The sequence below is a fragment of the Geotrypetes seraphini genome, chromosome 1, assembly GCF_902459505.1.
Source record: "Geotrypetes seraphini chromosome 1, aGeoSer1.1, whole genome shotgun sequence".
NCBI lineage: Eukaryota > Metazoa > Chordata > Amphibia > Gymnophiona > Dermophiidae > Geotrypetes > Geotrypetes seraphini.
In genome coordinates, this window is record NC_047084.1 from 7,411,525 (window position 1) to 7,433,685 (window position 22,161).

The window sequence follows — 22,161 nt, forward strand, 5'->3', positions numbered from 1 at the left end:
TAGATATCCAGAAGTTGGGAATGAAAGAGGAGGCACTGTTGCTGGGGAATTTCAACTTGTCAGATGTGGATTGGAATGACAATTCTGCAAATCCAGAAAGAAGTAGGGAGATTGTGAATGCCTTGCTCAGACAAATGATGATGGACATCATGAAAGAAGGGGCAACACTGTAGCTAATACTCACAAATGAAGAAGGTGTGTTTAATATCTGCCTGGGTGTCCACCTGGGCAGTAGTGATCCTCAAACAGTATGGTTTGATATAAGAGTTAAAGTGGATTGCTGTCACAACTTGCAAATCCTGGATTTTAAATTTGCTGGGCAGATATTCACAGTGTTTTAAGCAGGCGGGAGGCGGTGTGTTTGGGGGTGGGGGGGGAGGAGTGGAGCTGACTTTAGTAAAATGGGGGACTATCTGAAGAAAGAGTGGATGGGATGGGAAGACATAAGTAAAGTGGTCCAAGCATTAGGAGCTATAAAAAATGGCAACAAATGTTTATGTAAGGAAAATAAATAAAAGCAAGATGAAAAGGAAATTGATATGTGTTCAGTTTTGAAGGCTATTGCCCTCTTTTACAAAGGTGTGCTAAGCTAATCACACGCTAAACACTAACACATGCATGTTATCCTATGGACGTGTTAGCGGTTAGTGCACATGCTAAAACACTTAGTGTGCCTTTGTAAAAGAAGGCCTATGTCTTGCTAAGGTCAAAATAAGATTTGAAGTCATTCAGAGGACAATGACAAATAGCATATGGATTTTGAGCCAAAAGATATGTGAGAAGAATTTTTAAGACATGACTATGTATACCCTAGAGCAGGAGTGTCAAACTCAATCACATAAGGGGCCAAAATCTAAAACACAGGCTAAGTTGTGGGCCAAATTTTTTTATTAAGATACTTAGGAGTCCTTTTATTAAGATGTGCTGACCGATTTAGCATGTGCTAAATGCTAAGATGCCCATAGCAATATAATGGTTGCCTTAGTATTTAGCATGCGCTAATCTTTAGTGTGCGCTAAATTGATTAGCACACCTTAATAAAAGGACCCCTTAGTCTTAGTAGAAGTATAGGGTTACAACCTCTCCAACCCCATGCTGGCTCTGTGGTGTAAACCAATAAATAAAAAAAGACTTTTCCTCTCTCTTTTAGGTCCTAGTTCACACTTGCTGTCTAACACTGTTAAGGCCCGATTATGGCTGTACACACTCTGTCATTTGACAAGCAGATGCATCTGGGGACAATATCTAAGAGAAAACAGACACCTATTGTCTCTCAAACATGTCCACTTTATTGAATGTTCTATACCTCAATTTATATCATCTTACATGGGTAAGGGTCGTCAGCATATGACGTAAATGCAAACCATATCAGATCACATGCAACTTTAAAAGAAATAACAAAATCCTTTACTTATCTAAAGCCAAAGTCTAAAGGTGCTTTGGCTAACAAAGCCTTATCTAAATTTTCATACAAATACAGCTAAGAAAACAATTAGATTCACTTTACTACAGAATAAGAAAACACATCTCTCAAATATACAATGGCCTTGTAGTATATCAGCAGGAGAAGGCAAACAATCTGGATTTACAACTTCAAACACAACTTAAGGAAAACTACATAATAGAATAGCCTTATAATATTTGGCAAGAGAAGGCAAACAATATCTGGATTAAACATAGCATAAGGACACACATCTTTTCAAACATGGATGTCCTTGCATTATTACAGAGAAGGAAAAACAAACAGGGCCTGGGTTTCTTACTGCTCCAAAACACATTCTATGGAAAACTACAAGACGTGTCCCTTCAAATCCCCTCTTACGTCATGTAAATGACGTCATGAATGTACAGCATGAGCTTGGAGGGAGAGATATTCCAAATATGTCTCTCGAGGAGGAGTTTTAGGAGCTGTAATACGAATAACACAGCGCATGAGCAGTCGAAAACTTACATAAGAGACAAGAATGCAGATAATAATAGTGATTAAGACAATAAGAAGGTCTTTTACCCAGCCCTGCATCCAACTGAAATACTGGTCCCAAGGATGAGATAAACCAGAGTTATGTTTGAGCTCAGCAGAGAGGTCTGCTAATTTCTGAATGGCCATAGTAACTTTTCCTGTAGGACCTGTATTATCAGGAATAAATGTACAACACGATAAAGTACTGGGAAGAATTTTACAAACACCCCCCTTCTCAGCTAAAATCATATCTAGGGCCATACGATTTTGAAAAGCCATCTGAGAAGTGGGGCCTAACTGATCAGCAATACCTTGCAAGGCATCTCTAGAGTAATTCACAAAGCGTTGCTGATTATAATAAATGTAATTAATCCAATCAACATTCTTATTGATAGTAATAAGGGGAATAAGGGATTCAAACCCAGCCTTAACCTGGTCTCGGGCCTTGAATTCATCTGGGACCCCTCTTGGGACCCCTATAGCATCTATATATACATGCGGATCAAAACTACCAAGGAGATCACGTCTATGTCGAGACAGAGGAGAGGAAGAAAGTGAATAAGAGGAAGAGTGCCCTTCAGAAAGGATATGCAGAGGCATAATAACCTTAGCTAAAGCACACTGGCCTATCCACTGGCTGGGTAGCTTAACACGGAGCCTAAAGTCTCCACAGAGCCAGTAAATATCACCTAGAGTGAAAATCTGATGCTGTAACAATGGGGCATACCTATAATCCAAGACAGAACAATAACCTGGGGGAAAGTTGCCCACAAAACTTCCCTGTGTCAAATTAGAAACATGACATGTGTAATTACCCTTATAGATAGTAACGGCTATGTCAAGTGTTTTCTGTCCTGGCAGCAAAGGGTATTTAGAACGCCACAGCGCACAAAGGGGATCAGTAAAATTAGAGGAGATATTGGTAAATAACCCAAAAAAGCATGGTTGGATACCAGGAGGGAGGTCCAGAGGTACGGTTCCTAGATGGGGTCTAGCTTGAGCACATATGTAACAATTACTCTTATTATGTTGATCAGCAGTGAATTTCATCCATTCTAACCAAAGGTTACGTTCTGAAAACCCTACCTCAACAGCCATAGTATCTTCAAAAGTGGGATTGGCAATAGCCATCATGTCAGTAAGTTTATTGAATGTAGGGGCCAGTGGGTTAGTATTTTTGGGGCCCCCACAAAATGGCGGGAGAGGATGAGTGGAGGTAGATAGATCCCGTAAGAAAAACTGATGGGTCGGATAGCTAGACCCACCCTTAAACCATATGCCCATAACGTACATACCTTCATCAGTAGGTCTAGGGTTGTCAATAGTAAGAGAAAGCTTAATAATTTGTTCAGGAGCCCTTCTCCTATAACAGTTTCCAGTCTTACGAAAGGTCATACGAGTAAGCAGAGATTTACCATTTTGATCCACTTTTTTTAGAGCACTTTCTGGTCTATAAGCCCAGTCAGTGCCAGTATTCCACCCTACTGCTCCCCAGGATGCACACTTATCCCCCCAACGTAAGTCAGTAACACATATATATATATCTTTAGTTTTAGGAATCTCTGAGGACCAATGGCATAGCCTTGGGATATCAATTGATGAGCAGTCCATAATGTCACAATACTCAAAGGAGAAGGTGGCAACTTGCACACTACTGGAATTATACCAAAAGGTAGTATACTGTCTATCTTTCTGAATTCCAATTGAAGGACAGCCTTTGCGAGGGAGTAGTCCAGCTTGACGTCTCAGTCGCAAAGAGGCGCCGGGGGTGCTGTTTGCAGATGAGTACATTGTTGGAGTGTCATTTACAGATGGGTATGGGCAGAAAGTGTCGTGAACCCAGGACACATCATCCCTGTAGACACAGTTAGAAATGATCCATACAGGAAAGAAAACTAGCAGCAGCGCTGCCAGGAGGAGAAAAATAAAGTTGGTGGAATGCTGTGATGAGATCATCATGTTGTTCCTCTGAAGGGGGTGAAATCTGCGCAGAGACGGCTTGCTTCTGGGGTTTTAGGTTAACCCTCTTCAAGCGACTTGCGTGGATCCAAACAGGAGACTCCTCAGTGAGTACAGCGGTCCTGGTCACAGCGATCACAGTAGTGGGAGGGCCAAAGGGGAAATCCGTCTGCTTCCGATCCTTGAAAAGCTTCTGGATGATGACTTCATCACCAGGCTGGAAGGAATGGGTAGGAGTCTGTGGAGAGAAAGGAGAAGTGCAAGACACAGTTCTTTCAACATGCCCTAATGTTTCAATGAGCTTCCGAACATATTCTTCTTGTATCAAAGGAAGATCACTACTCTCAACTATGGAGGGTCTGTCTACCCATGGGGCGGGGAAAGGTCGTCCCATGAGAATCTCAAAGGGAGAGTAGCCAGTGGTGCAGTGAGGCTGCATCCTGATTTCAGCTAAAACAATAGGGAGGAATTTTTTCCAATTCACAAACGTGCCAGCTGTGGCTTTCCTGATTTTGTCTTTAATAGTCCTATTCATGCGTTCGACAATACCAGAACTCTGTGGGTGATATGGAAGATGAAATTTCCACTCAATACGGAGTGCGGTAGCTAAAGCTTTGCATACTCTGGCAGTGAAAGCAGGACCATTATCTGAATTGATGTGTGTGGGACATCCCCACCTAGGGATGATTTCACGAAGTAAAATGTTCACTACAGTCTGAGCAGTTTCATTTGTAGTGGGAAAGACTTCAGGCCATCGGGAAAACATGTCAACAATAACAAGAGCATAATCCTGGCGGGTCCCAGTGGCATGAGGTATATGAGTAAAATCAATCTGTAAGTGTGAAAAAGGAGAAGTGGGGTAAGTAAGATGCTGGTGTGGTGCTTTATGGGGTATGTTGGGGTTAGCACGGAGACAAGTTAGACATCGAGCTATATATGTCTGTATCAGGGAGCGAAGATCAAGAATGAAAAAATCACTGGCAAGGAGCTGGAGTGTCGAGCGAGCACTACGATGACCAATGCCATGATATTGAGCAATGAATAAGGGAGAACTAGCGGCTGGTATACAGGGTTTCCCCTCTTTGCACCAAAGTCCGTCCGAAGGGCGGCTTTGGGCACCAGCAATTTGCCAGGCATCAAGTTCAGAGGGGGTAACAAAGGATTGAAGCTGGGAAAAAAGAGAAGAAGGGGGAAAAGCAGGAGGAGAAAGAAGAGGAAAGAGAACAGAAGAAGGAGGGGGGTCCAAAGCAGCTTGTTTAGCAATGCGGTCAGCCAGAGCATTACCTCTGGCAACTTCAGTCTGAAGGCCAGTGTGTGCACGACAATGAAGAATAGCAACTGCAGCAGGCAGGAGTAAAGCAGAGAGAAGATCCGAAACAAGGGAAGAATGAGAAATAGGCTTACCATCAGCGGCCACAAAGCCGCGACGCTGCCAGATAACACCATGGTCGTGTACAACACCAAAGGCATATTTAGAGTCAGTATAAATATTAACGCGTTTACCAGAGAAAAGGTGACAGGCGCGAGTAAGAGCAATGAGTTCAGCAGCCTGTGCCGATGGATAGGGGAGGGAAAAGGCCTCATGGATGATATCAGGGAGTTCAACCACAGCATATCCTGTATGGAAGGTGTTGTCACTAGGACGTGAGCAAGAACCATCAACAAAAATGGAGGAAGCATCAGGGAGAGGAGTAGAGGACAAATCAGGGCGAGGGGAAGTGTCTTGATATATCAAGGAGACACAGGAATGATCAGGAGGAAGCGCATCCTGTTCACCCTTAAGACCCAAAAGACCATTTAAAAGTAGAGCAGGGCCATATGTCGGGGCAGAATATCTGATGGTGAGATTGGGATTAGAAAGGAGGATGACCTCATAACCACTAAGGCGCTGAGCTGACATATGCTGGGTATGAATATTGCGAAGGAGGGCTTGGACATCGTGAGAAGTATGAAGGGTAGTGGGGTGACCAAGGGTTAGAGGAGTAGCCATCTCTACCACCATAGCACATGCAGCTAGGGCCCTTAAACAGGCAGGCATGCCTTGAACTTGAACAGGGGTAACTTTAGAAAAAAAAAGCAACAGGGCGTAACTTACCGCCATGATCCTGAGCCAGGACGCCCGCCATAGTTTTACAATTGTCACGAGCAAAGAGATGAAACATTTGTTCATAATCAGGAAGACCCAAGCCGGGGCTAGAAACCAAAGCACATTTCAAATGTCCAAAAGCGTCCAACATTTCTTTAGTCCATCTGATAAGATCAGTCATTTCAGTACCTAGGGTCTGTCTCAAAATCTGGTCATAGAAGGAACAATCAGGGATCCATTGGCGGCAGTAACCAATCATACCAAGAAAAGTAAGCATGTCTTTTTGAGTAGCTGGGCGAGGCAAACTCAGAACAGCAGCAATGCGAGAAGTGCTAATTTTCCTCTGACCATGAGTCAGGACAAAACCCAGGTATTCCACTTCAGTTTTACACCATTGTAGTTTCTTTCGTGACACCTTGTGACCACACAGAGACAACCATTGTAAAAGGTGCAGACTATCAGCTTGACAGGTCTCCTGAGTTATGGAACACAAAAGAAGGTCATCCACATATTGAATGAGAATAGAACCATGGGGGGCAGTCCATGACTGTAAAGTAGCCCGCAGGACAATGGAGAAAACCACAGGGGAATCAACATATCCTTGAGGCATTCTACACCAGGTATACTGCTGTTGCTTAAAAGTGAATGCAAAAAGGGGCTGAGTGTCCTCATCAACAGGGACAGAAAAAAAAGCATTCTTCAAATCAATGACTGAAAAAACATGAGCTGCAGGTGGAATGGAGGAGAGTAGAGAAGGGACATCCGGGACAATGGGTGCAATGGGAATCACCAGAGCATTAACAGCCCTAAGGTCTTGAACAAAACGGGGGGTGCCATCAGCTTTGACAACAGGATTGATGGGCGTATTGTAGGAAGAGATGGTGGTTTTAATAATACCAGAGGAAAGAAATGAAGCAATTAGTGAAATCATGACTTTCTCCTTTTCTTGGGAGATTGGGTACTGCTTAATGAAAACAGGAATGAGTGATTTCAGAGAAGCACGATAGGGGGTACATGAAATAAAGCCTACATCAGTGTCAGTAGAAGCCCAGACCGGAGAGTCTGGGGGAAGGGGCAAAAGTGTGTCAGGGCAAGTAGAAAGGTAAAGGGTGGACGGAGGGCGAATGGGAATAACGGAGGAAAAGACATGCAAACCTCCTGTATCATCTGTAGTGAGCTGAATGAGAAGAGGAAAAAAAAGATCTCGACCAAGAAGGCTGACAGGGCAATGGGGAATAATAAGAAAGGAGTGCTGAAAAAGAGTAAAGCCTGTATCAGGATGAGCTACAGACAGGGGTGTGGTACGATAGGATTTAGTCAAAACCCCATTAATTCCCATAGAAGGTTCAGCATTCATGCGTGGGCCCCGATAGTAATCCTCACTGATGGTGCTACAAGTGGCACCCGAATCTACAAGAAAAGGCACTGGACTCCCTTGTACAATAAGAGATATCATAGGAGAATCCTTAGCAAAGGCAGAGACCAAAGTGAATGCTGGGGTGTAAACCTCCGGGCCCCTTCATTGGGGAGTAGGGGGGCTGTGCCAGGAGATAGGAAAACGAGGAGAAGTGGCAGATGGTCTCACAGTAGAGGGAGGGGTAGGCACCACCGGTGGGGCGGGCTGAACTGGTAATGCGGGGGGTCTGGGATGAGGGCATTGATTAAGCCAGTGACTAAGGTCCCCACAATTAAAACATCCAGTACTTCTGGATGGATTATTACCACCTCGACCGGAGACTGGAGCCCTCCCCCTGCGAAACCCGCGACCCCTTCTTCCACGAGTAGTAGTCAGGCGCGGTCCCCAGGTGGGTAGCTGGCCCTGATGCAGGATTTCCCGAGGTTTAGAGATCTCAAAACAACCTGCTGCCTCTTTTTCCATTAATTTATTTTGAAATTCAGCACGAGAACTAGTGGGCCATTCTGAAATCATTTGTTTGACCAGAATTTGCAAGGGAGAACGGAGGTTAGAAAGGAAAGTCTGAATAAGTAGGGAATCCATATTAGCATGAGAACTGAGACCCGCCTCTTGGGTCCAGGTTTCATTAAACCTCTTCCAGAAATCCACAACAGTTTCACCTGATTTCTGTTTGCAGGCTACTGCAATAGGAAGGGAAGATCGAGACTTAAAACACCGATCAAGCTCTGCCTGTAATTCATTCCACATAACAGCATTTCCTGCTTCAGTATTCAGTCTATAAGCAGTAGCTGTGACAGTAGCAGGCTCTAAAACACTAATACTAGGGACGTTAGACCAGTCCCAAGGGGAACTGTGTCCAACAATGCCATCTATAATAAGGCGCATATCTTCCTGCGTATAATTTCGACCCTTGCATGCTCGTTTTAAATAGTGAAAAGTCGCACTAGCAGAGACAAGAGGCTTGGGGCAGTGTTTAATGATCTTGTTAATGTCTTCTAACTCAATGGGTTTCTTCAAAAGAGTATCCCCCACTGTGAGAAAGGGCATCTGTTCTTGCATCAGCTCCTGTACTTCCGCAACCCTTTGAGTACCGCTACGAGTGTGGAGGGGTGAAAAAGAGATTATCGGCCCCCGAACAGTGGGGCTGGTCGTGGATACAGTGGGAAATGTAATGTCTTGGGACAAAGTGTCAGCAACCTGTCCTGATGCAACTGCACCGGACAGGACGGGAGGTGGAGGAGGAGGGGGAATAAGAGTACTACCGATAAGGAGGTCAATATCATCCTTAGATAAAGAGGGATAAAGTTTAAGAGGAGCACCGGGTGAAGGAATTTGTAAATGATAAGGAGGAGGGCTAGCAGCACAGATAGATTGTTCTGCAGCATGTAATTGAGCAGGGGAAAGAATGGACAGCTTGGATGTTTTATCTTTATCAGTAGCTGACCAATAAGGAGCATATGTAAGCCAATTAATGCCTCCCCTTCTCATATATTCTTTGTCCCAGTGCGGATCCCCTAAATAATATGGCCATGCCTCATGATCCCCCAAACACAATCCCTTTATCATATCCATATGAAACGTATCATTTGCCCCATCTCGGGGAAACGGACTCGAACTATGAAGTCCTTCAGTCCAGCCAGCCATATTATCTATCCAAGGATCAATAAGATAATATCCCGTGTCACATACACGGGCAACGTAAGCCTTACAGGTCTCAGCTTTCTTAGGGGGGGGGGGGGAACCTTACTACCGTTCTGACCCATTACAAAAACAATATAGCAATGCAGGAATCCCGCTTATCTTACCTTATAAGCGAGATACAGAACAGTAATATACAATATAGTCTTATACTCTATAAAATCTTATCTCTAAGCAATAGAAAAGAATAGCAATAGAAGAGAGAAAGCACATACAAAAAAGTGTTAACCCCACAAACGACAGAGTGCGCAGGCAGCTCTATAAGTAATATAGTTCTTCCCAAAAGAACAATAGGAGTTTCTTTATTGTTATAAACTCCGCTATAGACTTCCCAAAAATCTATATTTAACAAATAAAGGGTGGGAACAGGGCACCTAATACCCGTGAGTATTAAAGAACAGAATTCAAAATTCAGAAATACTCACAAAATACCGGTGATATCAACGTCCCTCCCGGAGGAGCCCCCACTGTTAAGGCCCGATTATGGCTGTACACACTCTGTCATTTGACAAGCAGATGCATCTGGGGACAATATCTAAGAGAAAACAGACACCTATTGTCTCTCAAACATGTCCACTTTATTGAATGTTCTATACCTCAATTTATATCATCTTACATGGGTAAGGGTCGTCAGCATATGACGTAAATGCAAACCATATCAGATCACATGCAACTTTAAAAGAAATAACAAAATCCAGTTTCTCTTTCTGATTTTTGTCTATCTTCTGCTAATTTTCTTTCCAGTGTCTGCTGTCCATTTTTTATCCTCTTTTCTCTTGTTCCATTCCCTCCTTATGCCTATCTCCAACATATTGATTTTTCCCATTCAGCTTTCTTAGCTTTTTCTTTTCTTTTTTGCCTCTTTCCACTGAAATTTTGCCCTCTTTCTCCCACCCTTCTTTTTAAATTTTCAGCTTCCTCTTGATTCTCCATCTCCTCTCAGTCCCTAGCTCTCCCATTTCCCATCTCACCCCTTTTCCAGCCTCCTATTTCCTTTTATCTACTCCCCATTACCACATCTCTCCTAATCTCTCCCCGTGGTCCAACATTTTGATCCCTCTTTTTTCTGTTGTTCTTCTTCCCTCCCCCCTTGATGCTGAACAATGAGATGGAAGGAAAAAAGAGATGCTGCATCTCTCTTTCCCTTCCACCCACAGGCCTAACATTTCTTTCTCCCTTCCTTTTCCCAACTGCCTCCATCCCATCCCATCTCTCTCTCCCTGCCTGCCTCCACACCCCAGGTCCACCAGTTCTGTACATAACATTCCAAATGAGGTTTCACCAGAGTCTTATATAGGGGCATCAATACTTCCTTTTTCCAACTGGCCATTCCTCTCTCTATGCACCTAAGCATCCTTCCAGGTTTTGCTGTCACCTTTTCAACCTGTTTGGTCACCTTAATATCATTTTATGTATTTATTTTCATTTTATTAGGTATTTATATACTGCCTATAAAGGTTATCTAGGTGGTTTACAATCAGGTACTCAAGCAACATTACATAATATAACAGTTACATACTATCATCCCCTAAACTGTACCGTTCCCTCAGGTTTTTGCAGCCCAAATGCATTAACCTGCATTAAATTTTAGCTGTCAAATTCTGGACCACTCTTCAAGCTTTGCCAGGTTCTTCCTCATGCTATCCACAACATCAGAAGGGTCTACCCTATTGTAGATTTTGGTATCATCCACGAAGAGGCAAACCTTATCAGCCAGCCCTTCAGTAATATTATTCAGTCTCGACAGCCACCAGGAAAGAACGGTAGGCCAGGGGGTCCTACTGCTGGGTCTAGGAGGGTGGGAGAGAGGGGTGCACTGATGGTGAGGAAATTGCGGGTCAGGGGGTTGACGTTGGGAGATCTGCTGGTGCAGTGGAGTGTGGGCAGAGGAGGGATACCAGTGGTAGGAAGGAATGGCAGAATATAAACCCTTAGTTTATATGTGAGTTACCATTTTTCCCCTAAAAAGGGGGATACAAATGGTATCTTGGTTTAAAAGATGGGTTTATATTTGAGTATACATGTAAATGGTAGAACTAATTTTAGACATTTTGAGAAAATAGCCAAAATTTGAGTACAGAAAATGTCCATTTCCAAACCAGAAAAAAAAACCACATCAATATTTTGAATCAACAATGGCCGTTTCCAAGACATTTTTGAGCTCAATGCATCTATCTTTTAGGACCATTTTTGAAAATCAAAATGTCCAAGGGAAAAACACAAAAACAAGCTATGAACATAAGAACATTAGCAATGCCTCTGCTGGGTCAGACCTGAGGTGCTTCCTGCCCAGCAGTCCGCTCACACGGCGGCCCAACAGGTCCAGGACCTGAGCAGTAATCCTCTATTTATACCCTTCTATTCCCTTTTCCAGCAGGAAAATGTCCAATCCTCTCTTAAATCCCAGTACTGTATTCTGCCCTATAACGTCCTCTGGAAGCGAATTCCAAGTATCCACCACACGTTGGGTAAAGAAGAACTTCCTGGCATTTGTATTGAATCTGTCCCCTTTCAACTTTTCCGAATGCCCTCTTGTTCTTTTATTTTTTGAAAGTTTGAAGAATCTGTCCCTCTCTACTCTCTCTATGCCCCTCATGATCTTATAAGTCTCTATCATATCCCCTCTAAGTCTCCTCTTCTCCAGGGTAAAGAGACCCAGTTTCTCCAATCTCTCAGCGTATGAAAGGTTTTCCATCCCTTTTATCAGACGTGTCACTCTCTCGAGTAACGCCATATCCTTCTTAAGGTATGGCGACCAAAACTGGACGCAGTATTCCAGGTGTGGGCGCACCATCGCCCGATACAGCGGCAGGATAACTTCTTTCGTCCTGGTTGTAATACCCTTCTTGATAATACCTAGCATTCTATTCGCTCTCTTAGCGGCCGCTGCGCACTGTGCCGTCGGCTTCATTGACCTGTCTACCATTGCCCCCAAGTCCCTCTCTTGGGTACTCTCATTCAATAACATCCCTCCCATCGTATAGTTGTACCTCGGGTTTCTGCTTCCCACATGCAATACTTTGAACTTTATTTGCCATTTTGTCGCCCATTCCCCTAGTTTGTTCAAGTCCCTTTGCAATTCCTCACAGTCCTCTTTAGTCCGTGCTCCCCTAAATAGTTTGGTGTCATCTGCAAATTTTATTATCTCACACTTCGTCCCTGTTTCTAGATCATTTATGAATATATTAAATAACAGCGGCCCGAGCATCGAGCCCTGCGGAACACCACTCGAGCCCTCTTAACTCCACCTTCATAAATTTCTCTATTCCATCTGACAATGAGCTAGAATGACTCATTCATTCCCTCAACCACAAAGGGTCAAATACTGATTTAGTTCCTCTGTTCATTCTTAAAAAATTCTTCCATAGTTTTGTTCCCTTTATCTCTAAATTTGTCATCCAAAGCCTGAATACATCTACCATGCCTATGTCTTGGAAACACTCTATCATTCACCCAATAATAAAAAGAATCATAAATTACCATTACAAGACTGTAATAATTTCTGCCTCATTGCTAACCTTCCATTTTTGGCCAAATTGACAGAAAAAGTATTCTATGATCAACTATCAAATTTCATGGAAAAAAACAATATTTTATACCCCAATCAAACTGGCTTTTGACAGCATCATTCCACAGAACATTCCCTTTTAGGCCTGACCATCTCAATTCAGTACTTCTTAGATCATCATAAGTCTGTCATCCTAATCTCTTTGGATTTATCCACAGCTTTTGATACCGTTGACCACGCTCTGCTCCTGAACAGAGTATCTTCAATTGGGATCAAAAGCCAGGTACTAGACTGGTACTGTGACCTACAATGACTCTATATCGAATTCGTACTCCAGTGTTTTTGGCATTCCTCAATACTCTCACCTTTGTTTAACATCTATCTCTCTCCTCTCTTGACGCTTTGCCAATCAATAGGCTTTACATATTTCGCCTATGCAGACGATATCCAGTTCATTCATCTGATTGACCCTACTAATTTGAACGAAATTCAGGATATCAGTGCAAAGCTAATGAACATCCATAATTGGCTCAGAGACAACATGCTTTCCCTTAGCATATCCAAGACCAACTGTCTCATATTTCCATTGAAAGAAGGTATCCAATTATCCACAGCTCTTCTTATCAACTGCCCAATCAAAGAGGTTCATTCCACCAAAATTCTGGGGGTCATCATTGACAATAAATTAAATTATCATCACTTGATAAGCGCCGTTGTCAAAAATTGCTTTTACAAACTATGAATGATCCGATCTTTAGCCAATTTTCTAGATCCATCCTCTCTCAATATTTTAGTTCATTCACTAGTAATTTCAAAACTCGATTACTACAACTCCTTGTACATCAGAACATATCAAAAAGAAATCTAACGACTCCAATTAATCCAAAATACATCTATGAAAATCATCACTAATTCTAAGAAATACGACCATGCTTCTCTGTTATTGAAAAATGCCCATTGGCTCCCTCTCCATCATAGAATCACTTTCAAAGTTGCATTACTTACATTTAAAACACTTCAACCCAGAGAATCGTCCTTCATTGATAAGTTACTTATCCCTCATACCCCACTGAGATCACTCAGATCTTCTTCCAAAAACTTACTTTTCGTGCCTACTCTTAATACATTTGGCACTCGCCAGGACTCCTGTTTCACCGTAATTTCTCCTTTCACTTGGAATATTCTCCCCCCCCCCTTACATTAGAGAGGAAGCGAGCCTCGATAAATTTAAAGGAGCTCATAAAGCTTTTTTATATAGCGACACCTTTGAGCAATGATCTAATCTCCTACTTTCCTCTCTCCATTTTGTGCGGATAATCAACAGTTTGAATAAAACTCCTAACCCCTCCCCTTTGTTCTATCCTTCTTTTTTGTTTTCTCTCCTTTACTATACCTTATTGTAGTTCACCCTTAGTCCTTTTGTGCCATGTTAGTCCGTTCTGTCTTTGCATCTGATAATATGTATTTTTGTTGTGTACCCCATGATTTTAAATATTTTATATAATCGCTTAGTATATATCAAATAACCATTAAACTTGAAACTTGACAAAGAAATATGCCTTTAACTTATATTTAAGATTATAGGAATATGAAATGTGACTCCTTCAGACTCAACTTGTTCTTGTGGATTCAGTGAGTGATAAAGACGAGAACTTGCAAATAGTTGAACAAAAATAGTCTTGTGCAAGTTTAAGAAAAAGGAGATAGGCAAACAAAGCCTACATGTCCACATTTTACAGCTTGGTATTCTAACCATGGGGCTATATTACCTAGTCTAAAACATGGTCCAAATATTGTCTTGTTTCAGTAAAGATTACAATCTTGATGGAAGAATGAAAATGTTTGCCTGAAGCTATTGACTCCCCAGCCTTACATAACTCCCTTGGAAATAGCTAGAACATTGGTTAATTAACGTTGTTTCACAAATGGACATTGGGATATAAAACCTTTCACCTCTGCGGGTTCTATTTTTCCAATGTGAGGAAAGCACATGGTTGAGTAAATGATTGAATTATCCCCTTATCTCAGCTATTTGCACACTTATTTAATATGTATTGTCATATGCTACAGCCAGAGCACATTCCCCTTGGCCATATGTACAGTGGCACCTACTTAGACACTCCAGCTATAGTTCATGTACTCAAGTAAATCTTTAGGATGCTACACTTTACAAAATGATTCATAAATAACAAAAGTATCCTTTCCCTCGGGGTTCCTCTTTGGGCCTAGCACCACTTATATTGCAATTTTTATTTACTGAATATCCACCAGACTTCTAACATTTCTTATTTCTATTTGTCCAGGTGTTCTCATCTATACAGTTCATATGAGGCTCTAACTCAGCATGCAGTTCTTACAAAGTTATGTTATTTATGGTCTTACAGTAGATCCCCTCAAATCCTCCGGAGTGGAGTTTGAGGTGGTTACAACAATTAATGCAAAGTCCTTTTGTGGACTGTAGCCTAGACATGCTTTGACCCTTCTGCTGCTCAAGATTTTTTTTTTCTTAAATGTCAACTACAACTCAGCTTTCACAAGCACTCTTCATTATGTGCTGCTGCCCTCTAGACCCAAACCACCTAGGATATCTGTAGGTTTTCACCCTCAATACTGTTCCCATGGAGCTGTATTATAACCCTCATATTCCCTCCCCCCCCCTTTTTTTTTATTTTTAATAAAGCAGGAAAGTAAATCTTCAAAACTCATTCATGAGCACCATAGTTTCATCAAGAGGATGAGTTCCCAGTGGTGTATTTAGGTCATGAAAGACAACATATGCATGCAGATTGGATTTTCAAATTTTTTTCTTATATTTTGAAGCATATTTCTAAAAGTAGAAAAATGCAAATGATTGAACATACTTTTGTACTCATGGCAATAATAGTTTATAGTTTATTTAAAGTCTGCTTTTTACAAAATGGATCACAAAATCACTTACATAATAACATAACCAACATCCATACCATCAAATCAAATGTATATACAGTATGCATTTCCTCTTTGAGAACTGCTGCACAGCTTGCATGTAAAAAATACTCATAGACTTTGTCCTAACGCAGACAGTTCGATAATTACCCCCAAACCTTTATTTTCTGCTTCTGCAAGCCTGACATTTGCTCAAAAACACTACTTCAAATTCTTTTTTTAAAGTTTTTAATAACAATATGCAATCAAATATTCAACCTGCAGCTGTCAGTAGTTTTTTCAGCTGCAGATAGCTATGGAAAGATATAAGTCCAGATATTTAATGCCAGAATATAGCTGGGCACCAGCATTGAATATCTGGGTTGTGGGTGCTGCATAGTAGATAAAAATAGGACTGCCTTTTGTCTAGTCCAGGGGTGTCAAACTCAATCACATAAGGGGCTGAAATATAAAACATAGGCTAAGTTGTGGGCCAAATTTTTTATTAAGATACTTAGGGGTCCTTTTATTAAGGTACGCTAACCGATTTAGCGCATGCTAAATGTGTACATTAATAAAAGGACCCCTTAGTCTTAGTAGAAGTATAGGCTTACAACCTCTCCAACCCCACGCTGGCTCTGTGATATAAACAAAATAAATAAAAAATACTTTTTCTCTCTGGTTTAGGTCCTAATTCACGCTTGCTGTCTAGCATCAGCTCTGACAGGATACACATTTCAAATCTGACATATTGTAATCACAAAACAGAAAATAAAATTATTTTTTCTACCTTTTGTTGTCTAGTCATTATTCAAATCATGTTGTGGTCCTAGGCTCTGGCTGCCTTCTGATAACTCACTTCTTTCTTCTTCCCTTCCGTTTCCCTTCTCTCCCTCGGAGGTCTGGCATCTTTCCTTTTGGACCGAGGTTTGGCCCTCTTTTCCTTCATTCCCTCCCTCCATCTCGGACCCCACAATACATTTCCACTGGTTTCTTAGCAGACTGTTAGTGGGTGGCTTGCCATTGTCTTTCTTGGCCATCTTTATCCACCCACCCCTAACTACGGTCAGATAAACATTTATCAACTGAAAGTGGATGGATGGCTGAGTTGGCAAAGACTAGCTGACTGAAATCCCAGTGTGGTATTTAACCTATGCTAGGTGCAGTAGGCAAGTGACCTATCGATTGCACCATGAGGCTTCATGAGCAACTTGAAATCTGCTTCTTTTAAAAGAAGATGAAGTGGATCCAGCTTAGGACCTCTGCTGCAGGAACTATGAGAAAAATGAAGGTAGAATCCAATACTTCCAGCAAAGGCTCTAGAGTCAGCCTCCGCAACAGGTATAAGTGCCAAAAAAGGGTCCACTGAGCTGATGGCGGCTGCCGCGATCAGCTCAGCGGCCCGGCAATCTACCCCCACCCCCCACCCCTCCCAGCAACAATCACGGCAGGAGAGATGCCCAATCTCTCCTGCCACAGTTTGTGGCAGTTCGGGTAGAGGGGTGATCGCATCATAGCAGAGAAGATAGCCAATCTCTCCTGCCGTGATAACGATCCTGAAGTGCCGTCAACTGCGGCACTTCGGATCATTATTGCGGCAGGAGAGATAGCCAATCTCTCCTGCCATGATGCATCACTCCCCCCCTTCGACAAGATCGGGCAGGAGGGAGCCCATGTCCTCCTGACCAGGTGACCCCCACCCCTGCCGAGAATGATCAGGCCAGGAGGGAGCCCAAGCCTTCCTGTCCCGGCGACCCCCACTCCGCCTAGAACGATCGGGCCAGGAGGCAGCCCAAGCCATCCTGGCCTGGTGACCCCCACCCCACCGAGAACAATCCGGGCAGGAGGGAGCCCAACCCCTCCTGCCCAGGCAACCCTCTACCCCCCACCCCTACTAAGATATGGGCAGGAGGGATCCCAGGCCCTCCTTCCCTAGACACCCCCCCCCTTGATCGCCCCCCCTGAACCCCCAATCGGCTCTCCACCTGCCGACCTGCGAACCCCCCCCGCCGACCCCTTGACCCCCCCATCCCCAATCCCCCTCCCCATACCTAAAAAAATAGTTGGCCGGATGAACAGGTCCCAAGCCTATCCGTCCGGCAGGCCTGCCATCCCTCTAATGGTGGGCCTTAGGGCCTGATTGGCCCAGATGGCTCAAACCCCACCCACAGGTGGGGCCTGAGGCGCCTGGGCCCAACCAGAATCGTCCCAGTAGAAAAATATTTGATCCAAGAGTAAGTTAAAATATAAACATGGGTGTTGAAATCTCCTAATACAAGTAGATTAGGGAATTTAGTAATAAAGTTAGCCAGAGTTTGGTAGACCAGATCCCAATCTACAGCAGTGAAAGAGGGCAAGCAATAAAGAAGTAAGATGTAAATAGTAGGACAACCTTTCAGTTCAACTTAAAAGACTTCTGAGTAGGAAAGATCATTGGTTGGGTGTTCTTTAATAAGAACAGATTTTGAGAAAGCAATAGCTTGGCTCTACCTCACCTAGATTGATGGGTGGAAAAAAAAAACAAATGAGTAAGATGGGAGAAGGGAATGAAATAACAAAATTCTTCTCCAAGGAGGAACCACGTTTCTACAAGATCTAATATGTCAAGGCATTTGACATGTAAGTACATCGGATATCAGTGAAGTTTTTGGTATAATGAATGGCAATTTAACAAATCACAAAGAAAGAGGGGTCAAAAAATATACTGATATATTATTGGAGTGGTCTTTGTTTTTTTTCTATATGTATATTTATATTATGGATAGTCCCATTTGTTAATATGTATACATATATTCCTGCATGTATTTTGGAACAAAATATATGGTGGCAAATCCTTATCTAAAAAATCATCAAAAATGAGCATGTCCTGATAAGGACATTTCAATTTTGATCTCTATGTGCTGTGTAAAATGGAGCTTCTTGTGTAAATATTCATTGTTAATAATAGTTGCTCTTGGGTTTGTGCATTGTCCCTTGGAGAAAATTGAAGAAAAACAGAAGCTGCAGAAGGTCTATATCTAGATCCCCTGAGTACTATATAAAATTTTAAAAAACTTGAAAAATGACACGACGTGTATGATGGTACAGGATGAGTTGATAAAAGTCTAGAAAGAGCAGTTAGAATGGAGACATTTAATGCAACTAGCATAGAAGCAGTGCTATGAATTATATTAACTTCAATAGCAGAATCTTTATCAAATGTCAATGTCTCCTTTATTTCACCTTCTTTTCTTTTGATTGTCCTTGCATGGTTAGTCAAATACATTAATTAATTTACTGTGAATACCATTACATTTATAAGTTTCACTCCATGGCATAAAATGTAACTTCAATCAAAATACCATGCTCACAATTGAAGAGTGCATCTGCTTTTGATTTTCTCCATTTTCAATAATAGGTGACACAGCATAATAATATAATAGAAGATACATACCAGACCAATAAGCCCATCCAGCCTGCCCAGTTTGTCTGTTCTACACTGATAAGGATATATCTTGCCTGCCACTTGTAAAAGTTTGATGAATTGCAGAATATTGTTCTTTAACCGAGCCGGTTTCTGTTGTTGTCATCTTTGGTTCTCCACCACTCTGGGTAGACCGGCTTATATGATCCCATTCTTAAATCTAGCATCTAGCAGCCCCTGCCTGATATCTTGCTACAGGGCTGCAGTAATTTAAACAGCAGCTAGATTATTGAGATGGTGGTCCTATAATCCTTACCCACTCTCAGAAACAACAGCACATTCAGGTACTGGAAATTTGAATAATAAAAGTTTATTGCTGTCTTAGAAATGTCAACATTAGAGTGTGCAGCCAGAAAATTATCATGCTGTGTCATTTCCTGTGTCATCTACAGAAATATTCAATTTGTTCAGGATTTTTCATGCATATTTTTGTTGTTGTTACGGAAGCAATGTTGCCAAGAATGCATATTTTTCACAGAAAAAAAAATCCAGTCTTCCCAAATAGCATAGATACAGTATACCAGTGTCCCACAAACTTTCTCAAGCTATGGAACACTAAATATAGTGGCTGCGGCTTGAGGCACCCAGAAGTGTGCGGATATCGCTGTGATGATGTCACGTGCATCCGTGACATCATTGTGTCGATGTCCACGCACGCACATAGGCCCTCCAGGCAGGCCCTGAGATGCCAGAAGGGGGTGCCAGCAGGGAAGAGGGCTGGAGAGAAGGAAAGGCGCTGTCGCTGGCTGGTTGTCTACAGGATGTGCCTCTCACCAAGAGAGGTACGTCCTGTAGGCAGTCAGCCAGCGCAGTGCCTCGCCTCCTCCCCAGTGTGCCGTGGCACACCTGAAATCTCAGGAGGCACACCGTTTGCGAAACACCGCTATATACTGCATAGTGCCTAGAAAATCGATGCTGACTAGTGCGGCACTTAGCATGATTCTATAAAAGATACGTGCAGCTTATAGAATCATGCTTAGCACTGCCTCAGTGCTGCATAACTTTTAGGCAGACCCATTTAGGCAGTGATGTAGTAAGGGGTGCAAGAGGTATGGTCTGCCCTAAGGGCACGGTGGAACCCCCTCCTCCTCTACACCCACTGCTCGGCTGCCCACTCGCTTGCTTTCCTTGATGTGCACACCCCTTGCCTTCCTCATGCCTTTTTGGTGCTCTCTCTCTCTGACATCACTTCCGGGACCCATGCCTAGGCAGTGACATCAAAGGGAGCTGACACCAATGTGGGCAGCATGCTACTCATGTCGGAGATGTTTAAAAGGTATGGGGAAAGGGAAGAGGGCGCCCCCAAGCACTGTTCACCCATTCTACACCCTTGCATTTAGGCCATGTTTTTCTTGGTCTAAATGCCTACGCCTAAGTTGTGCATACATCAGCACATAATCAAACAACTTTGTGCATAACTTATAAGGACACCCCCTAACCATGCCTCCTTTCCAGATTTGTGCACTTAATCTGACGCATAACACTTTGGGCAGTGCACGTACCAAGTTGTGTATGTACGTTTCAGTCAACTCCAATTAACATCAGTTATGAAAATAAATTTGCCAATTATAGCACCAATTATCAGCACCAATTAATTAAGCTGTGTGCATAAATTGGCCACCTGCACTGATGTACGCACACAACTTTAGATGCCATTTACATAATTTGTATGTGTGTGTATATAAAGAAAGTGCACTTTTTCAGAAAGCGTGTGGGAATATTGTGCACTCTGCAGCAAGTGTGTTCTCTTTTGAAAAAGTGTGCATTGTTGATAACAATCCAACCCCCCCCACACACACACACACACACAATGAGGCCAATTTTTAGACTGCGAGAAGGGTCCAGAGAAGGGCGACTAAGATGGTTAAGGGGCTGGAGGAGTCGCCGTATGGTGAAAGATTAGAGAAACTGGGGCTTTTCTCCCTCGAACAGAGGAGATTGAGAGGGGACATGATCGAAACATTCAAGGTACTGAAGGAGACAGACTTAGTAGATAAGGACAGGTTGTTCACCCTCTCCAAGGTAGGGAGAACGAGAGGGCACTCTCTAAAATTGAAAGGGGATAGATTCCGTACAAACGTAGGGAAGTTCTTTTTCACCCAAAGAGTGGTGGAAAACTGAAACGCTCTTCCGGAGTCTGTCATAGGGGAAAACACCCTCCAGAGTTTCAAGACAAAGTTGGACAAGTTCCTGCTGAACCGGAACATACTCAGGTAGGGCTAGTCTCAGTTAGGGCACTGGTCTTTGACCAGAGGGCTGCCACGTGAGCGGACTGCTGGGCAAGATGGACCACTGGTCTGGCCCAGCAGCGGCAGTTCTTATGTTCTTATGTTGTTATGTTCAGCCTGGCTACCTCACATGATCAGCAGCTAACCATGAAATTCAATGCTGGGGCCAAATCCAGTGAGTGTGCAGTCCTCACTTAACAGGATGAACTATTCAAAAAAAGAACAGACCAACTTGTGACGTTCTTCATCTCGCTTTATTCAAAATATATTTTCTCTTTTCATTCTTGCTCCAATGCTCATAAGCCCGACGGGACCCGTTTCGCCAAACTGGCTTTATCAAGGGTTCCAGCAAGGAGCACTTAATTTGGCTTCCTCTTGCTCACAGGGTCCCGTCGGGCTTATGAGCATTGGAGCAAGAATGAAAAGAGAAAATATATTTTGAATAAAGCGAGATGAAGAACGTCACAAGTTGGTCTGTTCTTTTTTTGAATAGTTCATCCTGTTAAGTGAGGACTGCACACTGTTTGAGTTGTTCAACTTACCTCACTTCCAATCTTCAACAATCGCCAAATCCAGCGACCCCCATTGAATTTGCAGCTTATTTTCAGTCGCATTTGGTGACCGGCTAAGTCTTAGTTGCCAAAGAAAGACTTGCTATTTAGGTGGGTTTATCTGACGGCTAAACTTGGCTGGTCAGCCAGTGAATATTGCATTGAACGGCTATGTTGTGTGACATAGCCAGTGACCAGGTTAGCCGCAGTGGAAGACAGCCGGCTATATTGGTGGTTAGCTGGCTTAGGGGTCTTTTTACTAAGGCACGCTAGCTGTTTTAGTGTGCTAAATACTAACATGCCCATTATAGTCTATAGACGCATTAGCGTTTAGTGCGCGTTAAAACGGCTAGCTCGCCTTAGTAAAAGGACCCCTTAGTGTCATTC